Below are 21244 nucleotides of genomic sequence, written 5' to 3' on the forward strand. Positions count from 1 at the left end.
TTACATACCCTACATTTCTGCCATTTAAATAGTTGAGGCTGTGTGTAAGTTTATAGATGGTGTTCAAGGTACAAAGTGTTCAACCTCCTTTCTTACAGACCTTTAGTGCTCCCCTGTGGAATATCACGTGTCGTTACATGGGGATCAACATTTGTTTTTGAGGGTTGAAGAGAAAAAAAAACATGGATAATGTTAGAATAAAATCATGCCGAGGAAGCTGTATTCAAAAGACGAAGGATGAGACACGACGTGTCGTACAGTGTCAGGCTTCAGTTCAAAAGAAAAACGATACAGTCACTGCCTCGCAGTCCAACCAACAGTATTTTAAACTAAGCACAGTTTGAAGGCTAAGCAAAAGTCATTCATATTTCACAAACGTAAGTCAACACTACATCTATTCCAGATGAAGGGGTGCTTTTTATTCGTATAAAATAATAATTTATATAAGCGTTGTCTTATGTGGCACTATCCAGGTCTTTCTTGCAAAAGTGGGTTCTTTTGGCAAGAGAGACCTGGTTACCACAGAACCCAGCAGTTATATTTCATCTGCAGCTGTCTGCTTCCCTTACATGTGCAAGTTGAGACAGGCCCTTTTGACTCAAGCAAAGAGAACTTTGGCCAAATATTATGACAAACAAGCCTACTGGTCAGAAAATGTTGTTCAGCATTCTCGCATTTCATAAACACTGTGTTTGGATAGATCCTCATTTCCAATGCTGTAGTACAAATAGTTCCACCTGAGAGTTTGTCAGTGTTGCTATATATTGAAAATGTGAGGAATTTTGGCGCGATGGTGTGAGTCAGGTGTGCCTCCTTCGGATTAATACAAACTTGGAATCGGAAATTCACTTATATTAGTCCGGTCAGCACTTACCTCTTCTCTTTGGTCAACAAATCCAATGAAGAAATAAACATTCTACTAAAAGGGTATACTTCATAGCTCACAAGAAACCAACAACACACACCACAGATCATTTAACTGCAATAAAACTTTATAGAAACAGAATTCTTTGGAACATGGTGATGATAAATTAACATTTGCCTAACTAGAATAACAACTGAATTAATATTAATCTCTAGTTGATACTGAGGGACATGTTCTATCATCACACCAGCGTACTACTCCTAAGGGATTGAAGCAGTCCATCTTCAGGAAGAGAACACTCTTCGAGAAGCTGCTCATCCAGGGATGAAAGTACTTTGACAGCTTGTGGCTCCTGTTGGGTCTCATAGGAAAAGTCTGTTCCAACAGTACTTCTGACAGTAGCTGCTGCTGCTCATGCAGAACAGCCTGGATCGGTGGGCGCTGGATCATTTCTGTCACCTGCCCTTTGTGGTTTGGGGTTGAAAGGGCAGTGTCGTCAGGGTAAATAAGAATTTGTTCTTAACTTACTGCACAATTTAAATAAAGGTAAAAAAATAAATAAAATGAAGGTGTGTGTGTGTGCGACCCCTTACAACTGGCTTTGCTCCATCTCATCAGAAAGAGACTCTTCATCCACCTCCAAGATCGAGGGCAGTGATGGAGAGACACACACTGGGAAGAAAGGCCCAGACTTAAAGTTAACGTCCCAGTGAATGGGCTTCACACTCTTCCTGCGCCCTCGTTGGCTATTCTCCCGCTCGGCCTTGGCACGGGAGGCGGGCATGTGCCCCCGCTTGATAGGAGACTGTTCTGCCAGTGGGACCAAGGGGGTCAAGAGGTTATCAAAGGGGCACATCTCGCCCGCTTGCACGGCTCTCCTAGTCAGCAAAGGGGAGTGGTCGGTGCGACCTGTGTGGCTGGGCGTGGGTCTGGTCAGGGGGTGACAGCCATCATCTCCACAGACTAAAGGTGGACCACAGAGGAACAACCTCTCAGTGCTACTGAAGGACAGGGGCTCAGAGGGTAAAATGATTTGTTTGTCACCCAGTTGTTCTGGTAGCTGCTGGTCTAGCATAGCAGACTGGATCTGTAAGAGCTGGATCCTCTTCGACACACGCCGTGTTCTGGCATTGGCAGGCCGGGCTGGCACTGGGGTGGCAGGTGGGGCAGGCACTCGGCTGGAAGGAACCGGAGAAGCAGATGGAATAGGCACCAGAAGGTCAGGCACATGGCTGACCATTGGGGTAGGCAATGGGATGGCCATCTGGGCAAGTGAGGCTGACACTGCAATGTTTGGCAGCACAGGGAAAGAATTGGTGCTCTCCCTCCTACCCATAGAGTTTATAAGCTCTAAGGTCTGATTAGGGAACCTCAGAGTGCTGCCATCAGTATGTCTTGTTATCCTAGCTATCCCGGTCTTGGGTCTTGCCAGGCTTCTGCTGGCCTGGACCTCCGGCTGAAGGACATCCACAGGAGAACATGGCGGCTGCAAGAGGCTGCCGTCGGACAGAGACCGTCTGGCCTGAGCAGGAGGAGAGCGGGGCCTTTGGTCATGGATGTTAGACCTCTGGAGAGGATTGGCCTGGATCCTGATCTCAGACTGCCTGCATGGAGTCTCAGATAAAGAAGCTACTGCCTTGGCTGCAGTGGAGCATATTTTGGGGCACCTAGGGATGCTTCCTGGTGTCTGTGGTCTGCTGGATTTAACCTCTGGCTCCTTGTGGCTGGAGGTCAATGTGCTCCCTCCGGTTTTGGTTTTAACCGGACCCAGACGCTTGCTACCCATCTGTCCCTCCAGCTGCAGACGAGGCACCTTGAGGGTGTTTTTGTTACTTTGGGCATTGAGAGAGGTCACAGTGAGCATTGGGAGCCTGATGGGTGGAGTGGCCAATGGAAGCCTTCCCATGTCAGCCCTCTCTTTAGTCACATCCATGTTGTGGAAGTGGGATCGGCTATTCTTTCTCCCTGGCGGCATTGGCTGTAGGACAATATCAGTGGCACACCGAACACTGAGAATGTCTGTCAGGCTGTTCTCCGAACTGTTCTGACTGGTCTCTTGTGTCCTAGTCATTGACTTCCTTCTGTCTTTCATGGCTGTGAGAGTCACAGTGGAGGAGCAAACAACATGTTTGAGAATAAGAATATAGAATAAATTACATAAATTACAATTGAATTTGATCAAAGTTGTTATTATAAACTAGTGTTTCTCCACTTTCAAAGGACATACCAATTCCTGCCAACATGTTCACAAATTCTTTAAAATGAAAGATTCACAGACTAAGGCCTACCTTCAATTTGGACTTCCAGATAATTTGCACACGTAGGATTTGACTATACAGTTTCAACAAAATATTATTGAAAAAAGAAACACAAGACCACAATACCTACTTTAAAGAAATACTTTTTTTTGTCACAAATCACAAAACATAACAGTTTTTCTTACAGTTATTGATCAAATAAAGTTATCATAAAATAAAAGTAGTGTATTTGAGATTATTAGGTCCTACCTCAGTTCAGGAAGAGCATCAATGACCTGTCTATGGAATTTCTTAATTTAACAAAAGAATGCTTCATTATGACATCATGTACATTATGACATAGGAGCCGTCCACATAGTAAAACTTTGTCAAAACCACTTGAATAGGCATGAAATGTCAAATTAAGTACAATAGGCCTAATTCAACAATTGAATAAAAATAATCGTTTGACAGTAAATGTTCAGTTTATTGTCTTTTATTTTCATTAGGTTTCTCTGCCCAAAGATTTTGAATAACAATAATCGTTTGACAGTAATTATTCCGTTTGTTGTACACATCTGTAGTGTAGTGGTTTTGAATGTATTAAAATGAGAGTAGACCTAGTGAGTTACGTGGAACTGATCGCTCATTGAACATCTGTGTGGAACGTTCGCAGCTGAATCCACACAGACGCCTTTGAAAAACATTCACGATTTTAGTTTCATATTCAACTTATTACTGCCAATAAATTCCCAGTACTGAAATAAATCTGACAATTGCAATTATCTATTTATTATAGCATCCTCTTAGAACAAGAATCACTGTGCTGTCAATGTTTTTGATTATGTCCAAGTAGGAACATAGCTACAGGTATTTTGACTTCTATACTATAATAGTAGCAGTTGTGTGTGTTTTCCTGTCGTGCATTCGTTTGGAGTCAACGCTAAACCCACAATATTTTGGTTCCATTTGGTATTAGCACCGTCAATAGGGGAAGTGACATGCCTGATGCCTAAATTAATGTTGTCGACCAAACACATTTCAATTTCACTTTTGAAATACAATAAATAGCCTGTTAATTTGTCGACAAAACAAGTTAATAAATGATATGTTGGCTTCACGTCTCCAACTCAACCAAAAATGAAAGTGAAAGAATGGAATTAAGCCAGTGTCTTAGATTGAACTATCCAAGCAGTAAATATATCCTTTAAAATGTTGATACTTGGTTGCTTTGTCAACCAAACACAATTCAATTTTACTTTTGTAATACAGTAAATAGCCTAAAGTTAAGGCTCTCTTACAAACTAATGTAACAGTATTTATTCATGTCACGTTCTGACCTGTATTTCCTGTGTTTTGTATTTAGTTAGTATGGTCAGGGCGTGAGTTGGGTGGGCAGTCTATGTTTGTTTTTCTAGGTTTTGGGAATTTCTATGTTTCGGCCTAGTATGGTTCTCAATCAGAGGCAGGTGTCATTAGTTGTCTCTGATTGAGAATCATATTTAGGTAGCCTGGGTTTCAATGTGTGTTGGTGGGTGATTGTTCCTGTCTCTGTGTTTGCACCAGATAGGACTGTTTTAGGTTTTCTCACGTTTGTTGTTTTTGTTAGTTATCTCATGTGTAGTTTCTTTATAAATTAAAGAAAATTAATAACCACCATGCTGCTTTTTGGTCCGCTTCTCTTTCACCAGAAAACCCTTACAGAATCACCCACCAACCAAGGACCAAGCTGCGTGGTAAACAGAGGCAACAGCAGCAGCAGGAAAAGCGACAGGTGCAGCAGGAGCAGCAGCAGCAAAGGCAGCAGCAGGAGAAGTATCAGAGGCAGCAGCAACAGCAGCAGGAGCAGCAGCAGCAGTGGGAGAGGCTGCACTATTTGGATAAATGGACTTGGGAGGAGATCCTTGACGGGAAAGGACCCTGGGCAGAGCCAGGGGAATATTGCTGCCCCAAAGCCGAGCTGGAGGCAGCGAAGGCAGAGAGGCGGCATTATGAGGAGCTAGCACGGCAGAGCGGCTGGAAGCCTGAGATGCACCCCAAATTTTCTTGGGGGGGGGGCACAGGGAGAGTGTGGCAGAGTCAGGAGTCAGACCTGAGCCAACTCCCCCCGCTTATCGTGAGGAGCCAAGGAGGAGCTCAGAACCAGAGCTGGTGTTGGAGGTGAGCGAAGCAGAGACTGTGAAGGAGTTAATGGGGAGATTGGAGGAGAGAGATATGAGGGAGTTGCTGTGTTGGTGCATGAGACACGGAATTCGCCCGACGGAGCGTGTCGAGGATTTCATGACACCTGGGTCAGCTCTCCATACTCGTCCTGAGGTGCGTGCTAGTCGGCTGGTGAAGATGGTGCCAGCCTCACGCACCAGGCCTCCTGTGCACCTCCCTAGCCTTGCATGTCCTGTGCCAGCTCAGCGCTACAGTGTGCCTAGCAGTGCTAACCGTGGCGGGCGTGGTACTGGTCAGGCACCGTGCTATGCGGTGGAATGCACGGTGTCCCCAGTACACGAGCTTAGCCCAGTACGCTACATCTCAGCTCCTCACATCTGCCGGGCTAGACTGAAGATCCAGCCAGGGCGGTTGGTGCCAGCCCTGCTCTCAAGATCTCCAGTACGCCTTGACGGTCCGGTCTATCCGTCACCACCTCCACACACCAGCCCTCCGGTGGCAGCTCCCCGCACCAGGCTTCCTGTGCGTGTCCTCGGCCTAGTACCACCAGTGCCAGCACCACGCATCAGGCCTACAGAGCCTCCCGCCTCTCCAGCGCTGCCGGAGCCTCCCGCCTGTCCGCCTGTCCGGCGCTCTGCCGGAGCCTCCCGCCTGTCCGGCGCTCTGCCAGGCTGCTCCCGCTGTCCGGCGCCGCTGCCTCCTGTGCTCCACGCACCAGGCTGTCTCTGTCTCCTCCCTGCCGGAGCTTCCCGCCTGTCCGCTGCGGAGCTTCCCGCCTGTCCGGCGCCGCTGCCGGAGCTTCCCGCCTGTCCGGCGCCGCTGCCGGAGCTTCCCGCCTGTCCGGCGCCGCTGCCGGAGCTTCCCGCCTGTCCGGCGCCGCTGCCGGAGCTTCCCGCCTCCGGCGTCCGGCGCCTGTCCGCGCGCTGCCGGAGCTTCCCGCCTGTCCCGCCGGCGCCGCCGGAGCTTCCCGCCTGTCCGGCGCCGCTGCCGGAACTTCCCGCCTGTCCGGCGCCGCTGCCGGAACTTCCCGCCTGTCCGGCGCGGCGCCGCTGCCGGAGCCCCTCAGCCCAGAGGCGCCGGAGCCCCTCAGCCCAGCCGGAGCCCCTCAGCCCAGAGGCGCGGAGCCCCTCAGCCCAGAGGCGCCGGAGCCCCTCAGCCCAGAGGCGCCGGGCCCCTCAGCCCAGAGGCGCCGGAGCCCCTCAGCCCAGAGGCGCCGGAGCCCCTCAGCCCAGAGGCGCCGGAGCCCCTCAGCCCAGAGGCGTCATTGAGAGGGGTTGCCATGGTGAGAAAGCCACGAAGGCGGACTAAGACAATGGTGAAGTGGGGTCCGCGTCCCGCGCCAGAACCGCCACCGCGGACAGACGCCCACCCAGACCCTCCCCTATAGGTCAAGGTTTTGTGGCTGGAGTCCGCACCTTTGGGGGGGGGGGTACTGTCACGTTCTGACCTGTATTTCCTGTGTTTTGTATTTAGTTAGTATGGTCAGGGCGTGAGTTGGGTGGGCAGTCTATGTTTGTTTTTCTAGGTTTTGGGAATTTCTATGTTTCGGCCTAGTATGGTTCTCAATCAGAGGCAGGTGTCATTAGTTGTCTCTGATTGAGAATCATACTTAGGTAGCCTGGGTTTCACTGTGTGGGTGATTGTTCCTGTCTCTGTGTTTGCACCAGATAGGACTGTTAGGTTCTCACGTTTGTTGTTTTTGTTAGTTATCTCATGTGTAGTTTCTTTATAAATTAAAGAAAATGAATAACCACCATGCTGCTTTTTGGTCCGCTTCTCTTTCACCAGAAAACCCTTACAATTCAACCTTAAGTAACAGATCCATGGCCACATTTTGAGGTTACTGTAACTATACATGTATTCATTCATATGTCAAGTTAATCATATAAAATGTGCATGTTCAAGATAGCATGCATACTGTAGGTTGTAGAGATCTGTGGAGATATTCACAATTGCTGTAGTCAATGTAGAATCTCGAACGGCACTGATCACTTGCACCATGTCATCTCAACTTCAAACCAGGTCATTTGGTTTTGCTATTTGATGAAGGACAGTGTGGTTTAGTCGCCAGGGTTGTGGGTGCGATTCCCACGGGTGACCAGTGTGACCGTATGCTAAATGTAAATAAACTAAAAGCTAAAATGTAATTAACCAGTGGTGGAAAAAGTGCTCAATTGTCATACTTTTTTTTTACAATATAGTTATTGGCATTTTCTTTTACAATTTAACAATCATCAGAATATGATACAGATAATGCCCTGTTATTCCTTCCACCTAAACAAAACACCATGCAAATGGGTGCACATCGTGCAAAACCCTTCCCTCCCCAACACAGGAACTCCCCTCTACCGATATTAGCTTCACTGATTAACAAAAAAAAAAAACTATGACCTTCACATTCCATGCTAGAAAATAAATGATTCAACACAAAAACAAATAATAATAGATTAATGAAGAAAGTAGTAATGAGGCAGCTAATGTGACGTCTCTAGAAACTACTGAAAGTCCCCCCAGTCATCAGTAAATTCAAAGGGTTTATTACATCAATTGTATGTTATTCTTTCAGATGGAATATAGGAAGATAGTTCTTTTAGCCACATCTGCTTGCTTGGCGGAGTGTCACTCTTCGATATAATAGCTGTGCATTTATTGGCTGCAATGACTGCCAATTGAATGAATCTGGTTTTGCTACAAATATTAACTGGTAGAACAGAATCATCTCCAAGAAGAATAAGGGAAGGATCTAGTGGTACCGTCATATTAGTGACCTGTGATAAGATCTGAATAATGTCTTTCCAATAATTGCTTAGTTCAGGGAAGGACAAAAACATATACATAACTGTGCACACTCCTGTTTTACACCTTGGGCAAAATGTTAAATATTTAGAAGTGATCTTGTACAGTCTCTCTGGTGTAAAGTAGACCCTATGTAAAATATTGAATTGCATCAACTTGTGCCTTGTGTTAAATGAAAGACGCTGAGCATTTAAAATGAGCTTTCCCCATTTCTAATCCTCAAATATGAGACCAAGGTCATCATGCCACTTCATGCAAGTTTTCAGAGTTTCATCATTCCCCAACAGAGCTTGAAGCCTTGAGTTCATGTAGGAAATGAAACCTTTTACCCCTTTCCTCTCCAGCCACAGTTGATCAGTTTTAGGTTTACTCATGGGCTGAATCCTACCTCCCTGCTGAGTGGCAATATAATGCCTAACCTGTAGGTACTTGAAGAAAAGAGTTTGAGGTAACTTAAAATGAGATGCCAGTTGTTGAAAGGATAGTAGTTCACCTTCTCTATAGAGATTACCAAATGTTTTAATTCCTTTGTTGAACCAAGAAAATGTAATACCATCTCTCAGGGCTTTGGGTAAGATGTGGTTATTATAGAAAGGTGTTTGTTCATATATAGATCTAAGCTCTTCTGTTTGTTTACAGACTTCAATCCATAGATTTAAAGTGTTTTTAATGAAAGGGTTGTTTATGAGACCTAGCAAAGCTTTAGGTGGGCTAATATAAGGTATAGATGCCAATGTAGCAGGGGTTAGACACTCCTCCTCTATCTGTCTCCCAGAGGGTGAACTTGTTGTTGTATCTTGCCATATCCACACAGTTTATATATATATATTTTTTGTTTGTTGAATTTTACCCCTTTTTCTCCCCAATTTCGTGGTATCCAATTGTTGTAGTAGCTACTATCTTGTCTCATCGCTACAACTCCCGTACGGGCTCGGGAGAGACGAAGGTTGAAAGTCATGCGTCCTCCGATACACAACCCAACCAAGCCGCACTGCTTCTTAACACAGTGCGCATCCAACCCGGAAGCCAGCCGCACCAATGCGCCGGAGGAAACACCGTGCACCTGGCCACCTTGGCTAGCGCACACTGTGCACAAGGACACCCCTACCGACCAAGCCCTCCCTAACCCGGGCGACGCTAGGCCAATTGTGCGTCGCCCCACGGACCTCCCGGTCGCGGCTGGTTACGACAGAGCCTGGGCGCGAACCCAGGGACTCTGATGGCTTAACCACTTAACCACTGCGCCACCCGGGAATACGCTCAGTAATACATTCTCTGACATCATTTCCGGTCACAACTTGCAGACTTGTTTTCGAGTTGCTGTGCGTTTTGTTGCCAACCTATTTTGCTACCTGACAACTTTACGGTTTTTACTTTTTAATTACCGTTTATATTTTTGTTTGTTTTCTCAACTTTTTCACTCCGGACGCTTTATCTGGACACGATTCGTCAGGACCTCCAACAGCCGAAGCTAAGTAGTAACATTAACATGATGCCTTCTAATTGCAGTCGCTGTACTCATAATATACAGAACGATCGCCTTACGGCGAGGATAGCTGTGCTAAAAGCCCAGCTTCAGACGCAATCGTTAGGCAAGGGTAATTTCAGGAAAGGATGAAACAGCGTCTGTGCCATCAGTAAGTACAGATAGTAGTATAAATCCCCTCGCACGGTCCCCGCAGCCGAACAACTTTCTCACGGTTTCTGGAAGGAAATGCTGTAGGAACGCTCAACCGGTGTCGCTCATTCAGCCGACAGAAACTTTCAACCGGTTTTCCCCATTAAGCAGCGAGTTGGAGTCAGAGGCCGAGTCTTCTCTGGTCTCTACTCCTCCCGTTACGGAGTCTGAGACGCCGAAGCTTCCCACCATTAGCTCTGACAAATTGAAAACTGTAGTCATTGGCGACTCCATTACCCGCAGTATTAAACTTAAAACAAATTATCCAGCGATCATACACGGTTTACCAGGGGGCAGGGCTACCGACGTTAAGGCTAATCTGAAGATGGTGCTAGCTAAAGCTAAAACTGGCGAGGTAGAGAGTATAGAGATATTGTTATCCACGTCGGCACCAATGATGTTAGGATGAAACAGTCAGAGATCACCAAGCGCAACATAGCTTCTGCGTGTAAATCAGCTAGAAAGATGTGTCCGCATCGAGTAATTGTCTCTGGCCCCCTCCCAGTTAGGGGGAGTGATGAGCTCTACAGCAGTCTCGCTGATTGAAAACTGTTTTCTGCCCCTCAAAAGATAGAATTTGTAGATAATTGGCCCTCTTTCTGGGACTCACCCACAAACAGGACCAAGCCTGACCTGCTGAGGAGTGACGGATCTATGCAGCCTACTCAATCACTTTTTATAGCTACTCTTTACAGGCCTCCTGGGCCATATACAGCGTTCCTCACTGAGTTCCCTGAATTCCTATCGGACCTTGTAGTCATAGCAGATAATATTCTAATCTTTGGTGACTTTAATATTCACATGGAAAATTCCACAGACCCACTCCAAAAGGCTTTCGGAGCCATCATCGACTCAGTGGGTTTTGTCCAACATGTCTCTGGACCTAGTTTTGTCCCATGGAATAAATGTTGTGGATCTTAATGTTTTTCCTCATAATCATGGACTATCGGACCACCATTTTATTACGTTTGCAATTGCAACAAATAATCTGCTCAGACCCCAACCAAGGCACATCAAAAGTTGTGCTATAAATTCACAGACAGCACAAAGATTCCTTGATGTCCTTCCAGATTCCCTCTGTCTACCCAAGGACGCCAGAGGACAAAAATCAGTTAACCACCTAACTGAGGAACTCAAGTTAACCTTGCGCAATACCCTAGATGCAGTTGCACCCCTAAAAACTAAAAACATTTCTCATAAGAAACTAGCTCCCTGGTACACAGAAAATAACCGAGCTCTGAAGCAAGCTTCCAGAAAATTGGAACGGAAATGGCGCCACACCAAACTGGAAGTCTTCCGACTAGCTTGGAAAGACAGTACCGTGCAGTACCGAAGAGCCCTTACTGCTGCTCGATCATCCTATTTTTCTAACTTAATTGAGGAAAATAAGAACAATCCAAAATTCCTTTTTGATACTGTCGCAAAGCTAACTAAAAAGCAGCATTCCCCAAGAGAGGATAACTTTCACTTTAGCAGTGATAAATTCATGAACTTTTTTGAGGAAAAGATTATGATTATTAGAAATCAAATTACGGACTCTTCTTGAAATCTGCGTATTCCTTCAAAGCTCAGTTGTCCTGAGTCTGCACAACTCTGCCAGGACCTAGGATCAAGAGAGACGCTCAAGTGTTTTAGTACTATATCTCTTGACACAATGATGAAAATAATCATGGCCTCTAAACCTTCAAGCTGCATACTGGACCCTATTCCAACTAAACTACTGAAAGAGCTGCTTCCTGTGCTTGGCCCTCCTATGTTGAACATAATAAACGGCTCTCTATCCACCGGATGTGTACCAAACTCACTAAAAGTGGCAGTAATAAAGCCTCTCTTGAAAAAGCCAAACCTTGACCCAGAAAATATAAAAAACTATCGGCCTATATAGAATCTTACATTCCTCTCAAAATTTTTAGAAAAGGCTGTTGCGCAGCAACTAACTGCCTTCCTGAAGACAAACAATGTATACGAAATGCTTCAGTCTGGTTTTAGACCCCATCATAGCACTGAGACGGCACTTGTGAAGGTGGTAAATGACATTTTAATGGCATCGTACCGAGGCTCTGCATCTGTCCTCGTGCTCCTAGACCTTAGTGCTGCTTTTGATACCATCGATCACCACATTCTTGTGGAGAGATTGGAAACCCAAATTGGTCTACACGGACAAGTTCTGGCCTGGTTTAGATCTTGTGGTCCTTCTCTAGCTCAGTTGGTAGAGCATGGCGCTTGTAACGCCAGGGTAGTGGGTTCGATTCCCGGGACCACCCATACGTAGAATGTATGCACACATGACTGTAAGTCGCTTTGGATAAAAGCGTCCGCTAAATGGCATATATATATATATATATATATCTTATCTGTCGGAAAGATATCAGTTTGTCTCTGTGAATGGTTTGTCCTCTGACAAATCAACTGTAAATTTCGGTGTTCCTCAAGGTTCCGTTTTAGGACCACTATTGTTTTCATTATATATTTGACCTCTTGGGCATGTTATTTGAAAACATAATGTTAACTTTCACTGCTATGCGGATGACACACAGCTGTACATTTCAATGAAATGTGGTGAAGCCCCAAAATTGCCCTTGCTAGAAGCATGTGTTTCAGACATAAGGAAGTGGATGGCTGCAAACGTTCTACTTTTAAACTGGGACAAAACAGAGATGCTTGTTCTAGGTCCCAAGAAACAAAGAGATCTTCTGTTGAATCTGACAATTAATCTCAATGGTTGTACAGTCATCTCAAATAAAACTGTGAAGGACCTCGGCGTTACTCTGGAGCCTGATCTCTCTTTTGAAGAACATATCAAGACCATTTCCAGGACAGCTATGTAACAAGGCAAAACATTCTGTCCAAAAACGATGCAGAAAAATTAATCCATGCTTTTGGCACTTCTAGGTTAGACTACTGCAATGCTCTACTTTCCGGCTACCCGGATAAAGCACTAAATAAACTTCAGTTAGTGCTAAATACGGCTGCTAGAATCCTGACTAGAACCAAAAAAAATTATCATATTACTCCAGTGCTAGCCTCTCTACACTGGCTTCCTGTCAAAGCAAGGGCTGATTTCAAGGTCTTACTGCTAACCTACAAAGCATTACATGGGCTTGCTCCTACCTATCTCTCTGATTTGGTCCTGCCGTACATACCTACACGTACGCTACGGTCACAAGACGCAGGCCTCCTAATTGTCCCTAGAATTTCTAAGCAAACAGCTGGAGGCAGGGCTTTTTCCTATAGAGCTCCATTTTTATGGAACGGTCTGCCTACCCATGTCAGAGACGCAAACTCAGTCTCATCCTTTAAGTCTTTACTGAAGACTCATCTCTTCAGTGGGTCATATGATTGAGTGTAGTCTGGTCCAGGAGTGGGAAGGTGAACGGAAAGGCTCTGGAGCAACGAACCGCCCTTGCTGTCTCTGCCTGGCCGGTTCCCCTCTTTCCACTGGCATTCTCTGCCTCTAACCCTATTACAGGGGCTGAGTCACTGGCTTACTGGGGCTTTCTCATGCCGTCGCTGGAAGGGGTGCGTCACCTGAGTGGGTTGATTCACTGATGTGGTCATCCTGTCTGGGTTGGCGCCCCTCCCTTGGGTTGTGCCATGGCGGAGATCTTTGTGGGCTATACTCAGCCTTGTCTCAGGATGGTAAGTTGGTGGTTGAAGATATCCCTCTAGTGGTGTGGGGGCTGTGCTTTGGCAAAGTGGGTGGGGTTATATCCTGCCTGTTTGGCCCTGTCCGGGGGTGTCCTCGGATGGGGCCACAGTGTCTCCTGACCCCTCCTGTCTCAGCCTCCAGTATTTATGCTGCAGTAGTTTATGTGTCGGGGGGCTAGGGTCAGTTTGTTATATCTGGAGTACTTCTCCTGTCCTATTCGGTGTCCTGTGTGAATCTAAGTGTGCGTTCTCTAATTCTCTCCTTCTCTCTTTCTCCCCAGTCCACCTGGCCGTGCTGCTGCTTCAGTTTCAACTGTTCTGCCTTATTATTATTCGACCATGCTGGTCATTTATGAACATTTGAACACCTTGGCCATGTTCTGTTATAATCTCCACCCGGCACAGCCAGAAGAGGACTGGCCACCCCACATAGCCTGGTTCCTCTCTAGGTTTCTTCCTAGGTTTTGGCCTTCCTAGGGAGTTTTTCCTAGCGACCGTGCTTCTACACCTGCATTGCTTGCTGTTTGAGGTTTTAGGCTGGGTTTCTGTACATCACTTTGAGATATCAGCTGATGTGCGAAGGGCTATATAAATAGATTTGATTTGATACAACTGGAAGTCAGGTAGAGTGAGTCCTCCTTCTGAGTATGGTTTGCATAAAGTTGTGAGTTTCACTCTGGAGGGTTTCCCTTTCCACAGAAATGAAGAAATATTCCTATTAAGTTGTTAGAAAAATACTTTGGGAAAAGGAAAAGGCAAGGTTTGAAAAGGGTACAAGAATTTTGGTAATATATTCATCTTTACACAATTGACCCGCCCAATAAGAGAAATCGGTAAATCCCGCCATCTATCCAATTCTTCCCCAACCTTTTTGAGAAGTGGATTATAGTTAATTTGATGTCTTAATAATTTCAGAAGGAATTTGCAATCCAAGATATGTCATTTTCTGTGGTTTCCAAGAAAATGTTTGGTCTAAGATTGGGTTCTGCATAGCTGCCCTGTTAAAAGGCATAATTATGTTCTTCAATTTATTTTATATCCTGAAAAGATCCCATATTCTTTCAGGATGTCAACTAATGTTCGGAGGTATATTTCTTGTTTAGTGAGGTAAAGCAAAATGTCATCGGCATATAGCGAGACCAGATGTTCACGTCCACCTATACAAACACCATGGATGGATGAGATCTAAAAGCTTCTGCCAGTGGCTCTATAGCCAAAGACAATAGGAGCAGACTAGTGGGACAACCCTGTCTTATGCCACATGACAGGGAGAACTGTGAGGAAATGTTTCCATTAGTCAGGATCTGAGCTACCGGACATTTGTACAGTAATCTAATCAGACCTACATACTAAGGTCCAATATTCATCCTATGTAAAACTTCTAACAGGTAGTTCCATTCTATGCGGTCAAAAGCTTGTTCCGCATCTAATGATGCCGCCACTACAGATTCTTGGTCATTCTCTACATAATGCATAATATTAAATAATCTTCTGATATTATCAGGAAATGAGCGGTTTCTTACAAAGCCTGTTTGGTCCATATCAACCAAGTCCGGTAGAACCTTATCCAGTCTAAGAGCAATGAGTTTCGCAAGAATCTTCTTATATGAAGTGTTCAATAGAGATATTGGTCTATACGACCCACAAAGCATAGGCTCAATTAGTTTGGGTAAAAAGGATCGATAGAATTCAATAGGGAATCCGTCTAACCCTGGTGATTTTCCCCCAGCAGTGTTGAAAATGGATTCCCTAATTTCCTCTGATGTTATCTCTTTCTCCAAGTGCTCTCTATCCTCATCAGTTAAAGTTTGTAAATTGGGTTTGTTCAAAAACTCATGCATTGTGGCAGGGGCATCCCCTTCAGACTTGTACAATGTTTCATAAAACTCCCTGAAGACTAGATTCATTTCCTCAGGACTGTGAACAACTGTGTTACTGGGTAGCTTAATAGAGCTAATAACTCTACTAGCATCCTCTCATCTTATCTGCCAAGGAAGCAACTTTCCTGCTTTATCTCCATGTTCGTAGTGGTTTTGTTTTGTTCTCCTGAGAGCATTTTCTACTTCATGGGTCGTCAGGGTGTTATATTCCAATCGCTTTGAGTCTAATTGTTGTAGAGTTGAGTCGTCAAATGTTACACTATGTTCATTTTCCAGATCTGTAATTTCATTCTCCAACAAATCTACTTGAGCCTTTATACATCTGACAAGCATCTGAACAGAGCTTCTCATAAAATTAGCGAGGAGGCAGAGTTGTTATTGGTGCTAAAAAAAATGTCTATATGAGTGTTCAGAAATGTTACAAATGTGGGACTATTTAGTAAATATGTACCAAACCTCCATCTTCTTGAGGGTGGCTGTGCTCTACAAACTGGTACTGAAGCCAGCAGGGCAGAATGATCTGATATACATCTTGGTAAGTACTTACACCCCGTAGTTAAACTTCCCCAGGCTGCAGGAATAAGAAATAAGTCTCTTCTAGAGTAACTATTATGGACAGGGGAGTAAAATGAGTATTCTTTAACCTTTTGGTTGTGAAATCTCCATAAGTCTACGAGTCCAAAGTGTTTCAAAGTGTTTCTGTTTTTTTTAGCTGCCTGTGTGAGGTTGATACTATTAGAGGAAGATCTATCACTGGAAGGGTCCAGTACCAAGTTAAAATCCCCTGCCATTATTATCTCTGATGATGGGCACATTAACTTCAAAAAGATGTCTTGGTAAAATGTAGGATCATCATGGTTAGGACCATACACAACCACAATGGTAAAGGGCTCAGTATTAATGAAACTTTGAATGATCACAATCCCCCCCTTTGTCTTTATTCTGAGATTGTATCTGAAAAGGGCAATGATTATTAACGAGTATGTGTAACGGATGTGAAATGGCTAGTTTAGTTAGCGGTGTGCGCTAAATAGCGTTTCAATCGGTTACGTCACTTGCTCTGAGACCTTGAAGTAGTAGTTCCCCTTGCTCTGCAAGGGCCACGGCTTTTGTGGAGCGATGGGTAACGATGCTTCGAGGGTGACTGTTGTTGATGTGTGCAGAGGGTCCCTGGTTCGCGCCCGGGTATGGGCGAGGGGACGGTTTAAAATTATACTGTTACATATGGCCACCCCTCATGCCCGAGATTTGAAAGATGAATAATGCACTTGGCCCACCCACGCTCTTCAGTTTATCATGCTCAGTGTCAGTCAGGTGTGTCTCCTGAAGAGCTATATCAACCTTATGCTGCTTTAGATCATTCAGAATGCGTTTGCGCTTGACTGGGCATTTAGTACCCCTAATGTTAAGTGTCATAAAAGTATAGTTATTAGGTGCAGACATCTTTAAAGAAAATAAGAAATAGGGAAAAGGAAAGAAACAAAATTGCACTGAGTGTATACAACTTGTACAAAATAAAATTATGAAAGTTTAAAGTAGTAAACATCTCTTGAGCTAATACCCTGACCCTAACACAAACCCACCCAACCCCCTCCCCAACTGAGGGAGTGAAAGAATCCATATCCTTAGATGCTAGTCTTTAAACTAGATGTACCTACTATGCACAGCATCGCTCTAATTAGGTACATTCTAAATTATATGTATATGGAATTAGAAGTACATTGACTGTTCCTTGTAGCATAAAAATATTGTTAGTCAAGTAACAAAATACAATTTTATTACAACAATAATGACAGGACTATTTAGCCCCACTTGAGCATGTCTCAACAACAACAACAAAAACCTTGTGTGCGTTCATAGTCACCAACAGAGCCTACACGCACACCCAAATGTCAACCAATCGGCATTGCCCAATGCGCCCTGAGACCTGTGCCGCGAGGCGACAAAAGCGATGACCACAAACGCACCCCAGCAGGTCAGGAAAAAAAGACATCAAGCTGTGATGTATAAATGAAAACCTTTAACAGACGATAACAATAATCTCTCATAAAATAGGGACAAGTAGTTAAACAATCACCATCCTCCTGAGTTCACTGTCCCCCCCAAAATATTATATATATATACACACACACATACACACACGTATGCACTTACACAAGTGTAAAGCTATCAGCTAGTTGGCAAATAGGCGGCCAGCGAGTAACTTATCCCTGTCTCGGTATCAGTAACGCTAGCATATATCTCTATCAATAAACAAGCCAACAAACATAATAGTAGCTCAAATTCCCTGAAGTAATACAAACATAGTTAGGCTTGAAATCCAGTCAAAAGCCACCTAACTATTTAACCAAACCCGACTGGACCTCTCTGCATAAATTAAAGTATACAGACAATTTGTAACTACCTGGCATAGTGTGGACATATAGTAGCTAAAGCTACAACCTTGTAAACTTAGCGAGCTGGCTAAGTAGCACAGCCAACATTAGCTAACATCCAACTTTACCTCGCTAGTCATTATCGCACTAGCCAGCCATCCAGCCAGTCGATCATATGAGTAATTTCGTTGTTTCATCATGAGCTCTCCCTTTGTTCACTATCCACTGTATCCATGTTCAAAAGACAGTTCCTCGGGATGTAGTAGACAAGTCAGGAAGTTCTTTCCTCATGTATGTTTCAGCCATCTTCACAGAGTCAAATGTGCGCTCACCATTCTTGGTTTCGATCCACAAAGTCGCTGGGTAGCTCAGGCCGTATGCCAAGCCAGCCTGACGTAGAAGTGTCTTCAGTGGGGAGAAAGCCATCCTCCTCTTGTGTAGTGTGGGAGAAAGATCCGGAAAGATCATGATTCTGGCATCTCCATACTTGAGCTCTCCCTTTGCTCGGGCAGCAGAGAGGATGCGAGCCTTGTTCTGGTAGTGTAGAATTGTAATGACAAATGCCCTGGGTGCAACCTGGCCAGGCAGCCGCCTCCGTAGGGTGCGATGGGCCCTCTCGATCTCCAGTGGGTGCGCGGGAGAGGGTAGATCCAGAATTTTGGGAATCCATTCCTGTAGAAAGCAGATCACGTCTCTTCCCTCCACGGCCTCTGGGAAACCTTGAAGTCTCAATTTCGATCGCCTTTGGACATTTTTGTAATAATCCAATTTCTCCTCGAGTTTAGAGATGGCATCTTCTCACTTGTATTTTTGGTCCACTTCCTCGTGGACGTCCAGGATGGCAGCCTGGTGGTCAGCTTTGTCACTCGTCCCTTTGTGACTATCTGGTCTTCGTGGAGTTTATCGACCAGTACATCAATTTTGCTGAGGTGTTCAGAAAGTGTCTCTTGGATTTTTGTTATACCCTCGTCCATCTCCATTCTGAACCATGCTGGTGCTTCTTCCGAGCTAGTATCTGCCGAATCCGAAGAAGGGCTGTCAGAGAGGGGCATTTATCCATGCCTTGTCTGACGCTTTGACATATTGGGCATCTTTTAATTTGGCGATACAATAGATGTTTTAACTTCCAACTCACTATTGACAAGCAGGTAAACCGTGTCAAATGCTTTAAAAAGGTTTGAAAGTTTGAGGACGCTACGCAGACACGTCTTGTTAGAGCTTAGCCATTTCCGGAAGTCTCAATTGTCATACTTGAGTAAAAGTAAAGTTACCTTAGTAGAAAATTATTCAAATAAAAGTGAAAGTCAGCCAATAAAATACTACCTGAGTAAAAGTCTAAAAGTATTTGGTTTTAAATATAGTGGAAGTGATTAGCGAGTACACCAGATCAGAGGCAGTAGGGATGACCAGCGATGTTCTCTTGATAAGTGTGGGAATTGGACCATTTTCTGTCCTGCTAAGCATTCAACAAGTAATGAGTACTTTTGGGTGTCAGGGAAATGTATGGAGTAAAAAGTACATTATATTCTTTAGGAGTGTTGTTAAGTAAGTGTAAAATATGTCAAAAACATAAATAATAAAGTACAGATACAGTACTTTAAAGTATTTTTACTTAAATACTTTATATCAAAATAAAGAAAGTCGCACACTCCATATATAAAATCCCATATGTGTGTTATTTACAGTGGTGTAAAGTTTTTAAGCAGATTAAAAAACATGAGCTGGTGCACACTGTCACGGTTTTCTAATGGTGAAGGAGAGTCAGACCAAACTGCAGCGTGTATATTGTAATCCATGTTTAATAAAACAATCGTAACACGAATCCAAAACACAAACGTAATGAAAACCGAAACAGCCTAAACTGGTGCAAACTAACACAGAATAAGGACGTCAAGACACTCAGAACAATCACCCACAATACAACCAAAGAATATGGCTGCCTAAATATGGTTCCCAATCAGAGACAACGATAAACACCTGCCTCTGATTGAGAACCACTTCAGACAGCCATAGACTCTCCTAGAACACCCCACTAAGCTACAATCCCACTAAACTACACACCACATACAAAAATGTCACACCCTGGCCTGACCAAATACATAAAGAAAAACACAAAATACTTTGACCAGGGCGTGACACACACCCAGCAAAATGTGTTTGTGTGGGGAAATAAACAATAAACTATCAAAATAAAGTCGCTCACTCCGCAGTGAAAGTTTCTAAAATCATCCTATGGAAGAGATACATAGATGATGTCTTTGTGCTCTGGGAAGGAAGTCAGCAGGAACTAAATGAATTCCAAACTCTACTAAACGAGAGCTCTGAATACCTCAAAATCACCATGCAGACTGATGAGAGAAAAATACACTACCTGGACTTATGGATCATCAAATAGAATGATGCAGTACACACAGACTGCAATACCTTGCTATGTGTAAATAGTATGCATCCCCTTCCCCTCAAGAATGGTCTACCATACAGTCAGTTATGTAGGATTAAACAAATCTGTGGCCACCAGACAGATTTTGACAGCAATGCTAAAAAAATGACAGATCAATTCAAAATGAGAGGCTACAAGGACAAAACTCTTGATGCTGCAACGATGAAAATATCTCAAAAACCAAGAGAGGAATTACTTAACTCAACCAAGGAAGAAAAACAACGCAACCATCTTTTGCACTAAATACACCAAGGGTTCGGAGAAAATGAAAGCAATCCTGAAAAAGGACTGGCATATTCTGCAATAAGACAAAAAAAATAATTGCACACCTTCAAGGAATCCCCGCTGGTGGTCTATAAGCGTGGTCACAATATTGGAGATAGCTTGGTGAGATCTGACATGCCCCCTGAGCTCACTCAGACACTCTTGACACCTATCCCAAATGGGAACTACAAATGTGGATCATGCGCACAGTGCAATAGCATTATAAAAACATCCTTCTTCAGACACCCACATACAGGTTGAAACATCCCTGTTAGGGGTAATCATCTCATGCAAGACCACGGGAGTAATCTATCTCATCATCTGTTCATGTGGAAAAGCCGACAAAGGGAGTCTTACAGAATATCCTCTCTAAAAACATTGACCCCTAGTGGTCTGAATATTGACTTTGATCTCAGGCCCTTATGAACAATTCCTTCTTTTATGAACAAGTCTTATAAATTGATATAATCTTTCTACAGCTTATTAGTGTACACCTGATATGTTCCCCCTGTTGATGATGCTCATTATAGATTAAGGTTGAACCAAAAGATTACATGTTACAAATATGAAATGAAATACGAAACAATTAAATATGTGAAATTGAATTAAACAATAATGTATGTGGATGCTAATATGATGTACTATATTCAATGATGTTTCTATACGATAACAATAGCCTAATATATTTAATATGCCATAAGCGATTGTTTTTTAAAAACATTTTCACTAATTAATTCGAATTAACTTAATCATTATGGCACTAATTGCAACGTTTGTCTACATAACCTGGTTCAAGTATTCATGACATGACCCTGAAGAAGGAACAGTGATGCAAAAACATTGGTAAATACCCAATACATTACTGGGACTTTATATATGGAGTGTGCAACATTCTTTA

This window comes from Oncorhynchus gorbuscha, linkage group LG02 (assembly GCF_021184085.1).
Source record: "Oncorhynchus gorbuscha isolate QuinsamMale2020 ecotype Even-year linkage group LG02, OgorEven_v1.0, whole genome shotgun sequence".
Taxonomy (NCBI): domain Eukaryota; kingdom Metazoa; phylum Chordata; class Actinopteri; order Salmoniformes; family Salmonidae; genus Oncorhynchus; species Oncorhynchus gorbuscha.